At 38.9% G+C, this 12,204-nt stretch overlaps 1 protein-coding gene across 4 annotated transcripts in view; it reads right to left on the reverse strand.

The window, feature by feature from the left end:
• AFF2 (ALF transcription elongation factor 2) overlaps positions 1 to 12,204 on the reverse strand; it is a 637,776-nt gene that overhangs the window by 294,033 nt on the left and 331,539 nt on the right. The gene's annotated exons all lie outside the window — the stretch shown is intronic.

The following is a 12,204-nucleotide window of genomic DNA, read 5'->3' on the forward strand; positions in this document are numbered from 1 at the left end:
GTGGGAATGGTGTTTATGTACACTCCTATCAATCAATTTGAAGTCATTAAAAAAATAAATAAATAAACATAAATAAAACAATGCCAATAAGATACAAATTTAACAAAAGAAATCAAAATCACTTATATTATTGCTACAATTAAAGTTAAATTTTAAACTATTTTACTGTTCACTGTACAGTGTAAATAAAAAATAGGACTCAGAGGTTACACAGGCTCTGGTGCCATATATACATATACATGGATTGGGTGGATGGAGGTAAATAGTTAATTTTATCCACAGATTTTTTTCCAACAGTTAGAGCTACTCTGCCCTAATCCAACTTTCTAGCCCTTTTTTCTATTTTGATTCCATTTTCTCAGACAATATTTTTATCCAACTTCATCCTAGTTATCAAAATCAAGCAAAAACTACTATAGTTGTGTACCCCTAGAAACATGCATAAAATGAACTTCCTAGCTTTCTTCCACCCTAAGATCCCCAATCTCATCTGCTCTGTTCCTATTTTTTGGTTCCTGTTCATTAACCATTTTGTCTCACTTTATGTCCCATCACCTTCCAGATGCTAAGTTGCAGACACTACCATAATTCCATCCTGACTTCTCTGGGCAGACAACCTCATCAGTGTGTCCTAGATCCTCACCACTCCAGAGCTCTGCCTCACTAAGGAAATAGAAACAGGGTTGGGGTATGGATGGGCCATATCAATGCCCAAGTCAGCAGAGAAGCAATTACAGAAGCCAGAACGCCTATCTTCTGCACCCCAGAAAGAATTTTGATCCATACTCCCAGTGGGGGAGAAGAGATAGGAGGAAGAGGATAAGAAGGCTCTGAACTCCAGCTACATCAGGACCCATAGAGAGAGGAGGAAAAAGGGAGGAATATTTGGATGTAGGGTCATGAATGGCTTGTAGGGGGAGAGAAGACTGTACCTGGAAGAAAAAGGGGGCAATTGTACACAATTCTAGACAGTAGTTGTAGAGATCATGGTTAACCCATGTCTGCAACCTTGGGAGAACTGTAGTGGTTTGCAATGGAGGGATTGGGGATTCAGAACTCTGGTGATGGGAACCGTGTGGAATTATACCCTTGTTGACATTTAATTTTGTAAATCAATATTAAATCACTAATAAAAACAATAAATGAAGAAAATCATTTACTGAGTGTACAGCACAATCTCAAGTACTAGAAAAGTTTTTACCAGGAGAAAATGGTCAAGTCTGTATGAATTTAACCAATAGAAGACTTTGGGAGTCTAAGTACTAAAAATATTTAAAGGTAAGTATTTGGGTTGATGAGAAAACACACACATACATACACACACACACACACACACACACACACACACACAATTGCATTTCAATAGTGCAATTTTTATTATTTTTTAATCTTTTAAAAAGTATTAACTTTATTTATTGGATAAGACATCTAGAAATGGATAAGGTAGGGACAGATAGAGAGGGAGAGAGAGAGAGTGACACCTGCAGCACTGCTTCACTGCTCACAAAGCTTTCCCCTTGCAGGTGGGGACTGGAGGCTCAAACACAGGTCCTTGTGTATTGTAACATGATTATTCAGCCAGGTGTGCCACCACCCGGCCCCCCATAGTTCAATTATTGAAATAACTTATTTTATGACAAAGCCCAGAATTCATCAAAACTGGCACCTTTTAATGCTTATTCTAATTAGAACAAGCATTACATTTTGTATGCTTTCCAATTACGCATGAGAAAAGTCAGCATAAGTGTCCCCTCTTATCATAATTATCTGTTTCTAATTTCAATTTTGGCTATGACTTTGCACTCAATGATGTAAATGTAACTGTTCCTGTCAGATGAAGATTAATTTGATTTAAGCCCTCTTTGTTCTAATTATATATTCTATTTCTGCTCACTGTGCAAGTTTCTTTCTAAGCCACATCTGTATTTTATCACAACAATGGGGAATTTCTTTGGTATTTAAAAGGTGACCATAAGATTTCTTTTTGGCACCATTAAGACAATTTTCATTAAGCTTGTGCCAAAGGATTTAATATTTCAGCTGACTAATCTATAGATTAATGTAATTATTATTTGAATATTAAAGCATGAACTTTTCTCAAATGAAGTCTCTAGAAGTTATTGCTCTAATTACTCCCTCTGCTCCCTGGAAACCTTATGGTTGTTAGCTTATTCCCTAAGCAAATTCCTTTATTGGGTGACATCTTGTCTGCTATGCTTCCAACTGGCACCTCTATAAAGGCAGTGGTAAAAATAACAATTAATCACTTGGGAATCCAAGCTGTCATCAGGAAGTCCAGGACTTCGGCATCTGTGCTCTTATCCTCAGTTTTGCACACTAATTTCCTACTTTGCTATTCCACCAAAAGAATCAGGTGAAAAGTAGTAAAAAAGAAAGAAAAGAAAGGTAAGGTAAATAAAGAAAAGAAAAGAAAATTTCTCTTCACTAAGGATTCACTCATTCAAAATAAAAAAATACTTGGAACGTGGCATAATAAAAGAAATTGTGGTTTCAGAATCAAGTGTTGAAAGCCACTCTGAAGTTAATGAACATGTTCTGTCTCTTGAGAGACTAAGACTTTGGAGTTTGGATCTCACTCCTCTGTAAAAGTCTGGAAAGTAAAATAGGCAGTATAGTATAAATACACAAAATCATTTTTATTGAGTGTCCAACACAATGTCAAGTACTAGAAAAGTTTTCACAGGAAGAAAATGGTCAAATATATATCACTTTCACCAAGATCTCCTGACTTTCGGAGTCTCAGTATTAAAAATATTGTAAAGATCAGAATATGGGCTAAGGAGATGCCTCATCTTTAAAACACAGTCCTTGCATATCTAGAAGTCCCAAGTGCAATCCCTGGCATCATCATGTACCAGAGCTAAGAAACGGTGCTCTAATGGCTCTTGTCAAATAAAAGTAAGTAAACCTGAGGGTCAGGTGGTAGCTCAGTGGGTTAAGCGCACGTGGTGCGATGTGCAAGGACCGGCATAAGGATGCCAGTTCAAGTCCCTGGCTCCCCACCTGCAGGGGAGTTACTTCACAGGTGGTGAGTCAGGTGTGCAGGTGTCTGTCTTTCTCTCCCCCTCTCTGCCTTCCCCTCCTCTCTAGATTTCTCTCTCCTATCCAACAATGACGACATCAGGAACAACAATAACTACAACAACAATTAAAAAAAACACAAGGATCCCAACACCTATGGACATCTAATCTTTGATAAGGGGGCCCAAAGGATTAAATGGAAGAAGGAGGCTCTCTTCAATAAATGGTGCTGGGAAAACTGGGTTGAAACATGCAGAAGAATGAAATTGAACCACTTTATCTCACCAGAAACAAAAATCAACTCCAAATGGATCAAAGACCTAGATGTCAGACCAGAAACAATCAAATACTTAGAGGAAAACATTGGTAAAACACTTTCCCATCTACACCTCAAGGACATCTTTGATGAATCAAACCCAATTGCAAGGAAGACCAAAGCAGAAACAAACCAATGGGACTACATCAAATTGAAAAGCTTCTGCACATCCAAAGAAACTATTAAACAAACAGAGAGACCCCTCACAGAATGGGAGAAGATCTTCACATGCCAGACATCAGACAAGAAACTAATCACCAAAATATATAAAGAGCTCAGCAAACTTAGCCGCAAAAAAGCAAATGACCCCATCCAAAAATGGGCAGAGGAAATGAACAAAACATTCACCACAGAGGAGATCCAAAAGGCTAACAAACATATGAAAAACTGCTCTAGGTCACTGATTGTCAGAGAAATGCAAATTAAGACAACACTAAGATACCACCTCACTCCTGCAAGAATGGCATACATCAAAAAGGACAGCAGCAACAAATGTTGGAGAGGATGTGGGGACAGAGGAACCCTTTTACATTGCTGGTGGGAATGTAAATTGGTACAGCCTCTGTGGAGAGCAGTCTGGAAAACTCTCAGAAGGCTAGACATGGACCTTCCATATGACCCAATAATTCCTCTCCTGGGGTTATACCCCAAGGACTCCATAACACCCAACCAAAAAGAGGTGTGTACTCCTATGTTCATAGCAGCACAATTCATAATAGCTAAAACCTGGAAGCAACCCAGGTGCCCAACAACAGATGAATGGCTGAGAAAGCTGTGGTATATATACACAATGGAATACTATGCAGCTATCAAGAACAATGAACCCACCTTCTCTGACCCATCTTGGACAGAGCTAGAAGGAATTATGTGAAGTGAGCTAAGTCAGAAAGTTAAAGATGAGTATGGGATGATCCCACTCATCAACAGAAGCTGACTTAGAAGATCTGAAAGGGAAACTAAAAGCAGGACCTGATCAAATTGTAAGTAGGGCACCAAAGTAAAAACCCAGTGGTGAGGGGTAGACATGTAGCTTCCTGGGCCAGTGGTGGGTGGGAGTGGGCGGGAGGGATGGGTCACGGTCCTTTGGTGATGGGAATGGTGTTTATGTACACTCCTAGCAAAATGTAGACATATAAATCAGTAGTTAATTAATATGAGAGGGGGAAATCAATTGTATGTCTCAAAGGTTCTCAAAAGACAAACTTGAATCTTTTAAATAGATAGGCTACATATTTGATATGCGGACTCTCTCAAAAGCCTAGACCAAGTAGATTAGAAGCTTCCAATAGCACAGCTATATACAAGATACTGGGTACTGTACAGCAAACCATAACAAAGGGACTTTTCAAAGTTAACCCTATTAACAAATAATGTGATGATAATATTAACTATCGATTGTCTTTTTGAACCCTAAGACAGCAGGAACCTCACATCTTCTCTATAGAGCCCCTACTTCCCTCAGTCCTGGCACCCTTGGATAGGGCCCACTTTCCCGTATGCATCTCCCAATCCAAACCAAATAATATTGCATCCGCCGATCACAACCTAACCAAAGCAACGATTGCCATCTCAACATGCTTCACCTCAGACTGTATCCAGAGACTTCACGTGTGGAATGACAACCCTTCAGCTTCATTACTCGGGTGAGACCTTTCCTTTAATAGTACACTCTAATTTCATCTCAGGTAGTTCACTTTCTAACAAAGTCCCATAACCTAGACATACACCAGTTTCTGTGAGAGAGAGCTTATGTTCACACGTATCCATAAACTACTGCAAAATATATACCTGAAAGCAGGATTACACTAGAGTTTGCAGTGAGTACCTCCCTAACACTTCCTCTCCACTATTCCAAACTTGGGATCCATGATTGCTCAACAAATTGTTTGGCTTTGTATGTTAACTCTCTTTTCAATCACCAGGTTCCAGATGCCACCAGGATGCTGACTAGGCTTCCCTGGATTGAAGACCCCACCAATGGGTCCTGGAGCTCAGCTTCCCCAGAGACACACCTTACTAGGGAAAGAGAGAGGCAGACTGGGAGTATGGACTGACCAGTCAACGCCCATGTTCAGCGGGGAAGCAATTACAGAAGCCAGACCCTCTACCTTCTGCAACCCTCAACGACCCTGGGTCCATGCTCCCAGAGGGCTAGAGAATGGGAAGGCTATCATGGGAGAGGGTGGGTTATGGGGATTGGGTGGTGGGAATTGTGTGGAGTTGTACCCCTCCTACCTTATGCCTTTGTTCACTAATCCTTTCTTAAATAAAAAATTAAAAAAAAAAAAGAACTTAAAATAAAAAAAAAAAAACAAGGGTAACAAAAAGGGGGGAAGCAAATAAAAAGTAAGTAAACCTAGAAATCAATATTTTCTGTTTTGAGTATGACCATGAAAAATATATTTGGACATGTAAAGCAATTCAACAAAGTTCACAAACCTGGAGTTCAAGAAGTTATCCAGAAAAAAAAAAAATCACATCAGCCTGATTAGTGAAAGTCAGTGATCTTGTGCCACATTCATTTTATACGTTGGATCTGTTCCTTCACAAAAAGGATATGTGGCAGCTTTTAAAGATAAATATAATATAATCATTAGTAAATAGGTGTGATAAGGACAGGTTGAATTAAAGCAAGATTAAGCAGCCTGAATGCCTTCTACAAATGGCTAGATACTTAACTCACACCAGGTCAAAAAGTAAAGTAGTAAAGAAGTAATTAAGTGCCAGAGTAAAGAAGGGCTCTTGAGACAGTGGGAGATTCCCAAGGATTCAAGAAATGAAAAGGTGGCACCAGATGCTAAAGCAGAGCTCTTTCCTTTCTAGGAGGAACTGAGGCAACTTGTTCTTCCGGTTCTTCATGAAGAGACACTAAATGACACAAAGGCTCACAGCATACTGGTATCAGAGGTAGGTGGTGAGGTCTATCCTTGGCAGAGAGAGGTTCTTGGTAAGCCATGCACTAACTCACCCAGTAACTTATGGTTTATATTTAACATCTTTTTAAAATATTATGTATGGAGAACTCTGTTGAAATTGCCAAGCTCTCCCATACAGCAGACTCTATGCTAGGCATTGGTGACAAATGCCAACGATACCCAATTTGCTTACACTCCATGAGGATAGTAACAGTGTGTGCCATGCTACTTTCCAAGCACCTGACAGAGAGGTGGGCCTTCATAAATATCAAATAGATTAAGGGGTATGCTATTGCAATAATTCCCTTTCTTTCTAACTCTGTGTTATCATATGTCATACACTATACTAGGACTAGGTTCTAAGTGTAGAAACTGTTCTTCAAACTCTTCTGTTTCTAAATTATTCTTTAAAAATAATTTGAAAGAGTAAAATAATACTACCAACTCAAGGTGTTTCTACTTAGGGTAATATTTCAACTGCAATGGTAACTCAATGTACTCCACTGTTGTCCACGCAGCATAATATTGCTGATGATCATCACGACAGACACATAAAGTGGTAGTGAGACATCAGTGCTTTCACACCTAAGGGAACTGAGGTCAGAACAGATGGGGGTGATGCTATCAATAAGACTAAGCTTCACAGTTTCTATCTAAGGCCACCTAGGTAAGGTTGCATGAAAAGTGATTGAATCACACTAGATGCACAGAACTGTTCCTTTTGCAAATATCCTTGTTTCTTTCTCTCCTCATAATAGACTTGGCAATGAAGTTTTATTCAAGCCAGTTTAATTCAAGCATATCTTTTTAAATACTACATGTTTATATTCTGATGAAATCCCCATGCTTTCCCAAGAGTGATGCATGCTATTTACTCTAGTGACAAACTATCCTTAATAGCAGTAGGAAAGTGTTACAAGTGTTCAAACAGATGAAGGAAATAAACTTCAGTTCTGCACTTCTCTAATTCAGTCTTTTACACATGGAAGATTTTCCATTTCTTTTCAGAGATTTCCCTGTCTCAATAACACTAGCAGTTCATCTGGCTTTGTCAAGGAAGTCATTGAACCAATCCAGTTGTGAGTATGTAGTTAAACCTAGAGTTTACTAAATCGTGTGTGTGTGTGTGTGTGTGTGTGTGTGTGTGTGTGTGTGTGTGTGTGTGTGTGTGTGTGTAGGTTTGACAATGCCAGAAAGTTTTATTTCTTCCTTAAGAATTTTTCAGTAAGACACTACTGAAATGTGGAAGACATTTCTGTTGGACAGGAAGAAAGAAAGGTGACATCTCTTATGGTCTTTCCCATTGTTTTGTGTAACCAGGTAGTTTATGTAGGAATTCCAACCATTTGAAAGGAATCCCATAAAAATACCACTATGACTTTTTAAACAGTTCCATTCAATGCTGCATCACAGACTAAAAGAGCTATGTCACAGTTTTCATTCTAAATCCTGGTTTGGGATGGTACAGCCCCTTTGGAATACTGTATGGAGAGTTCTTAACAAATAAAAATGGAATTAACTTATGATCCAGCAATACCACTCTTGGGCATTTATCCAGTAGACATGCAAACACTAATTAGAAGAGACATAAACACTCTTAAGTTCATAGCTGCATTATTCATAATAGCCAAAGTGTGAAAGCAGCATAGTTGTTCATTATTAGATGACAGGCTGAACAAGTTATGGGGTATATATTACATGTAATACTATTCTGCAATCGAAAAAACAATGATATTGTGTCCTTTGGGACAAAATGAATGGAACTGGAGGAAATTATGCTTAGCAAAATAAGCAAAGAAAAGAAAGACAACTACCGGATGGTTTCACTCATTTATGGAATCTAGAGATCTGACTGACAGGAACCTGCCCAAAACAAAAACATACAATAAAAAAGAAAAGAAAGAAAGAAAAATAAAAACAAAAAAAAATCCAAACAAAACAGACAATAAGCAAACTATAAGACTTATAAGAACTCTGGTGGTTATCTTTGAGAGGTGGCAGGGTGGGGAATACTGAACTTTGGTGGTGGGTGTGGTGTGGAATGATACATTGTTATCTTACAATCTTGTAACCAACTATTAATAACAAATAAAATTTAAAAAATAATAAATAAATATTAAATCCTGGTTTGGTGAGGCTGAAAGATTCAGGTATTAAACCAAATACATTAGGTCTAAGCCTTGAAGTGAATTTTTTTTCTAAACCCATGAAAATTTCAACTATGACACACTGGAACAAAGAAAATAATAAATGGCTTAGTTTCAATGTTTTGTTTTTAATTGTAGAATGCTATTTGCCATTATGAAAAAGGTAAATTGGTTTTAGAGCAAAAACATTTGTTAGAAAAGTGAATCAGCTATTTCAGGTGAATTTTTTACTCTCTACCTGTGGCTCAAAGCCAGTCTTGTGAGAAAACCTCTTTAATAAATACAGGACAATTTGCAAGTGCCATCAATCACTTGCTTCCCTGTCTCTCTGACAGCATGCCTAAGAAGTAGATGAAATTATTGCAGACACGTGGTAAGACAATGATTTCTCTTCCCAGGTTGAATATATCTTGGGTGTCTCTCACTCAGTGCAGGCATTCTCAAGATCATTGTACAAAGGTGAAGTGAAGTGAGAATCAGGACCATGTCTCTGAATCTATTTAAATTCCTATTTATTTATTTTCCCTTTTTGTTGCCCTTGTTGCTTTTTACTGTTGTACCTTCTATTGTTGTTACTGATGTCATTGTTGTTAGATAGGACAGAGAGAAATAGAGGGAGGAGGGTAAGACAGAGAGGGTGAAAGAATGATATACACCTGCAGACCTGCTTTGCCACCTGTGAAGCGACTTCTCTGCAAGTGGGGAGCTGGGGGCTCAAACAGGGATCCTTATGCCTGTCCTTGCACTTCACACCACACACACTTAGCCTATTACGCTACAGCCCGACTCCCTATTTAAATTTCTTTATGATGGTTATGGGTCTCAGAAGCATTTTGAGGAACCAAACCATCCCTGGAATAACATAATAAAGTTTCCACCTGCAAATTATGATGAGAAGCATCTCAAGTCCCCACTTCCCTTACTGTGATTTGGAATCAGCACTGTCTCCGCACTGTGCATTCTGTGGTTAAAATAGAGCAAGAGACTGGCATACTTTAATGATGACTCTTTAATCATTATCAGGCCACCCCATCAGCTGGGGCCCTATTCAGGGAGTCCTGAGATTCCCAAACAGACATGATGGGCCTAGATCTCAAATAAATCCCTCTCTCCATTAATCAGTCATCTCTACCAGGAACAACAAAATAGACCCCTTTGTGGGCTCCTCATAGGACCTTGCCCTCCTCTTGGATCAACAATGGTAGAGAATGTTCCATCCTCTGAAGGGAGGCTGGACAACATACTCTATGCTACACCTGAGGAAGATGGGTCCTGATATTGGAGCAGCTTGGAATGTTCCTACTCATGACCACAGAATGTGAGATCACATCTACAGGGATGCAGAGGTTACATAGGCTCCTAAGTTGAATATGGGCCCCAGACCAAATCAAATAGATGGGGTTTAGAGTCAACAATATGTATACCCGTTTCCCATTTATACCCATTTCCTAATCCAGCTTTCTGTTCCTTTTCCAGCCATGACATTATCTCCCCAGACAATAACTTGGATCAACCCGCATATCAGATTTCAGGCTCAGGGAAAAAAAAAAAAAACTAGTATAGCCACAGGCCCTTTGAACTATAACTAAAATATGCCTACTAGCTATCTACAAAATGGAGGATGCCCCAACTCTTAATCTGCACTATTCTAGCCTTTTGGTTCATGATTGGTCAACAATCTGTTTGGCTTTGTATGCTAACTCTCTTTTCAGCCAACAGGTTCCAGATGCTAACATGATGCCAACTAGACTTCCCTGGACAGACGACCCCACCAATGTGTCCTGGAGCTCCGATTCACTAGAACCCTGCCCCACTAAAGAAAGAGAGAGGCAGACTGGGAGTACGGATCGACCAGTCAATGCCCATGTTCAGCAGGGAAGCAATTACAGAAGCCAGACCTTCCACCGTCTGCATCCTACAATGACCTTGGGTCCATATTCCCAGAGGGTTAATGAATAGGAAAGCTATCAATAGAGGGGGTGGGATACAGAGATCTGGTGGTGGGAACTGTGTGGAGTTGTACCCCTCTTATCCTATGATTTTGTCATTTTTTTCTTTTTATAAAAATAAATAAACAAATGAATGAATGAAAAATAATGTCACTTGAGAATGATGTAAGAAAATGTCACTTTCAGAACCACTCTGTGTCTCTGAATACATTGTGCCCTCATTGTCATGCTGAATTCTGACCTTCTTGTCTCAGTAACAGTCCTTCAACTCATTTCAAAATTTTTAAAGCAGCAAACCCTTCATTTTTTTCTGGCATAGGTTTATTTTTTTTCACAGTTCAAAAGAAAGAAAAAAAACCTCAGAACTCCTAAGTCAGGCAAATACTTTTTGAAGCTCCCAAAGTTGAATGGGCTGGGGTTTTGTAAATATCTGCAAAGATCATGTGATTAAAGAATGGCTTTTTTGTAAAACTCCCTTTTCATAGAAGTACAGCTCCTTCAATTTAAAAACTTGCTTGTAATTTCTGAAATATTTGTTCTATTCCAAGTCAACACATAGCAAAATAGTGGGAAGTACTGTCCCGCTCTGCCCAGATTAACAATTGGAATGGACTGTTGGTCTTCTCATGTGGGACATACTTTTCTTCCCTGTGTTCAGAAGCCAAAATGGTGCCTGGACTTCAGTTCTTTCAGCAAGAGCAGCAAGAATACAGATATTCTTCCTTCCTATTTTTGAGAGACATTTTCATAAAGTGTGTAAGTGGGAAAGACTTGGATTTACACATTAGAACACCAGGCAATAGAGACATAATAGAAAAAAAATTGAGGGGGCCAGGCAGTGAGACACTTGATTGAGCAGACACACCACCATGCACAAGAACCTGGGTCAAGTTCCTGGTCCTCACCTTAAGGGGGGGGGAGGGGGCTTAATGAGCAGTGACACAGGCATCTCTCTTTCTCTCTCTCTCTCCCCTCTCTCTCTCTCTCTCTCTATATATATATATATATATATATATATATATATTTCCACTTTTACTCTCAATTAATTTCTATTAAAAAGAGTTTACTAGGTGCAGTGGATTCATTGTGCAGACACTGAACCCCAGTGATAACTCTTGTGGCAATAATTAAAGGAAAAGAAAATAATTTGTAACAAACATTTCCAAATGGCACATTGAAACCTTCCAAAAAGTAAAACCTAATAAGTAATGCCACCCAGCGCTGCCAAGCAAGGAGAGAGAATATTGACAACCTCTCCTTCTGCTGTAGGACATTTAGTAACCACTATCTTAACAGCCTTCGACACTTTCATACTCTCTGGTTTAACAATTTCACTTCTAGAATGTTTCTTAATGGAAAAATACCCAGTCATGCCTGAAATGACACCTGCATAAGGGTGGGGTATTTACTGAAGTTCTATTTACAGCACCAAAGAATGGAAACAAACAAATGTTCAACGAAAGGAGACTGGATAAATCAAATATGGTGCAATGATATTCTATAATTTTATGAAGTCTTAAATTAAAAAATTAATGATAACTGAGAATGCTCAAAAACAATGACAGAACTTGCATGCGCACTATGCTTCTATTTTGGAAGAGATAAACATGCAGATGGAGGATGGAAGACCGCTGAAGCAAATGCCTATAGTAGCAAATGCTGGCTGGTGAAACTGTGGGACATTTTCATTATTTTTTATACTTTTCTTCCGTTTACCAATTTCCCACAATCAAACTAAATCACTTTTATTAAAACTAGTTATTAAAAATGCCTGGAAGAATATCACCTGTAAGAACAAGCAAAAGCACGAAGACATCTGTCAGTTACTTGAGGAG

Source organism: Erinaceus europaeus, chromosome X (genome assembly GCF_950295315.1).
Source record: "Erinaceus europaeus chromosome X, mEriEur2.1, whole genome shotgun sequence".
NCBI classification, from domain to species: Eukaryota; Metazoa; Chordata; class Mammalia; order Eulipotyphla; family Erinaceidae; genus Erinaceus; species Erinaceus europaeus.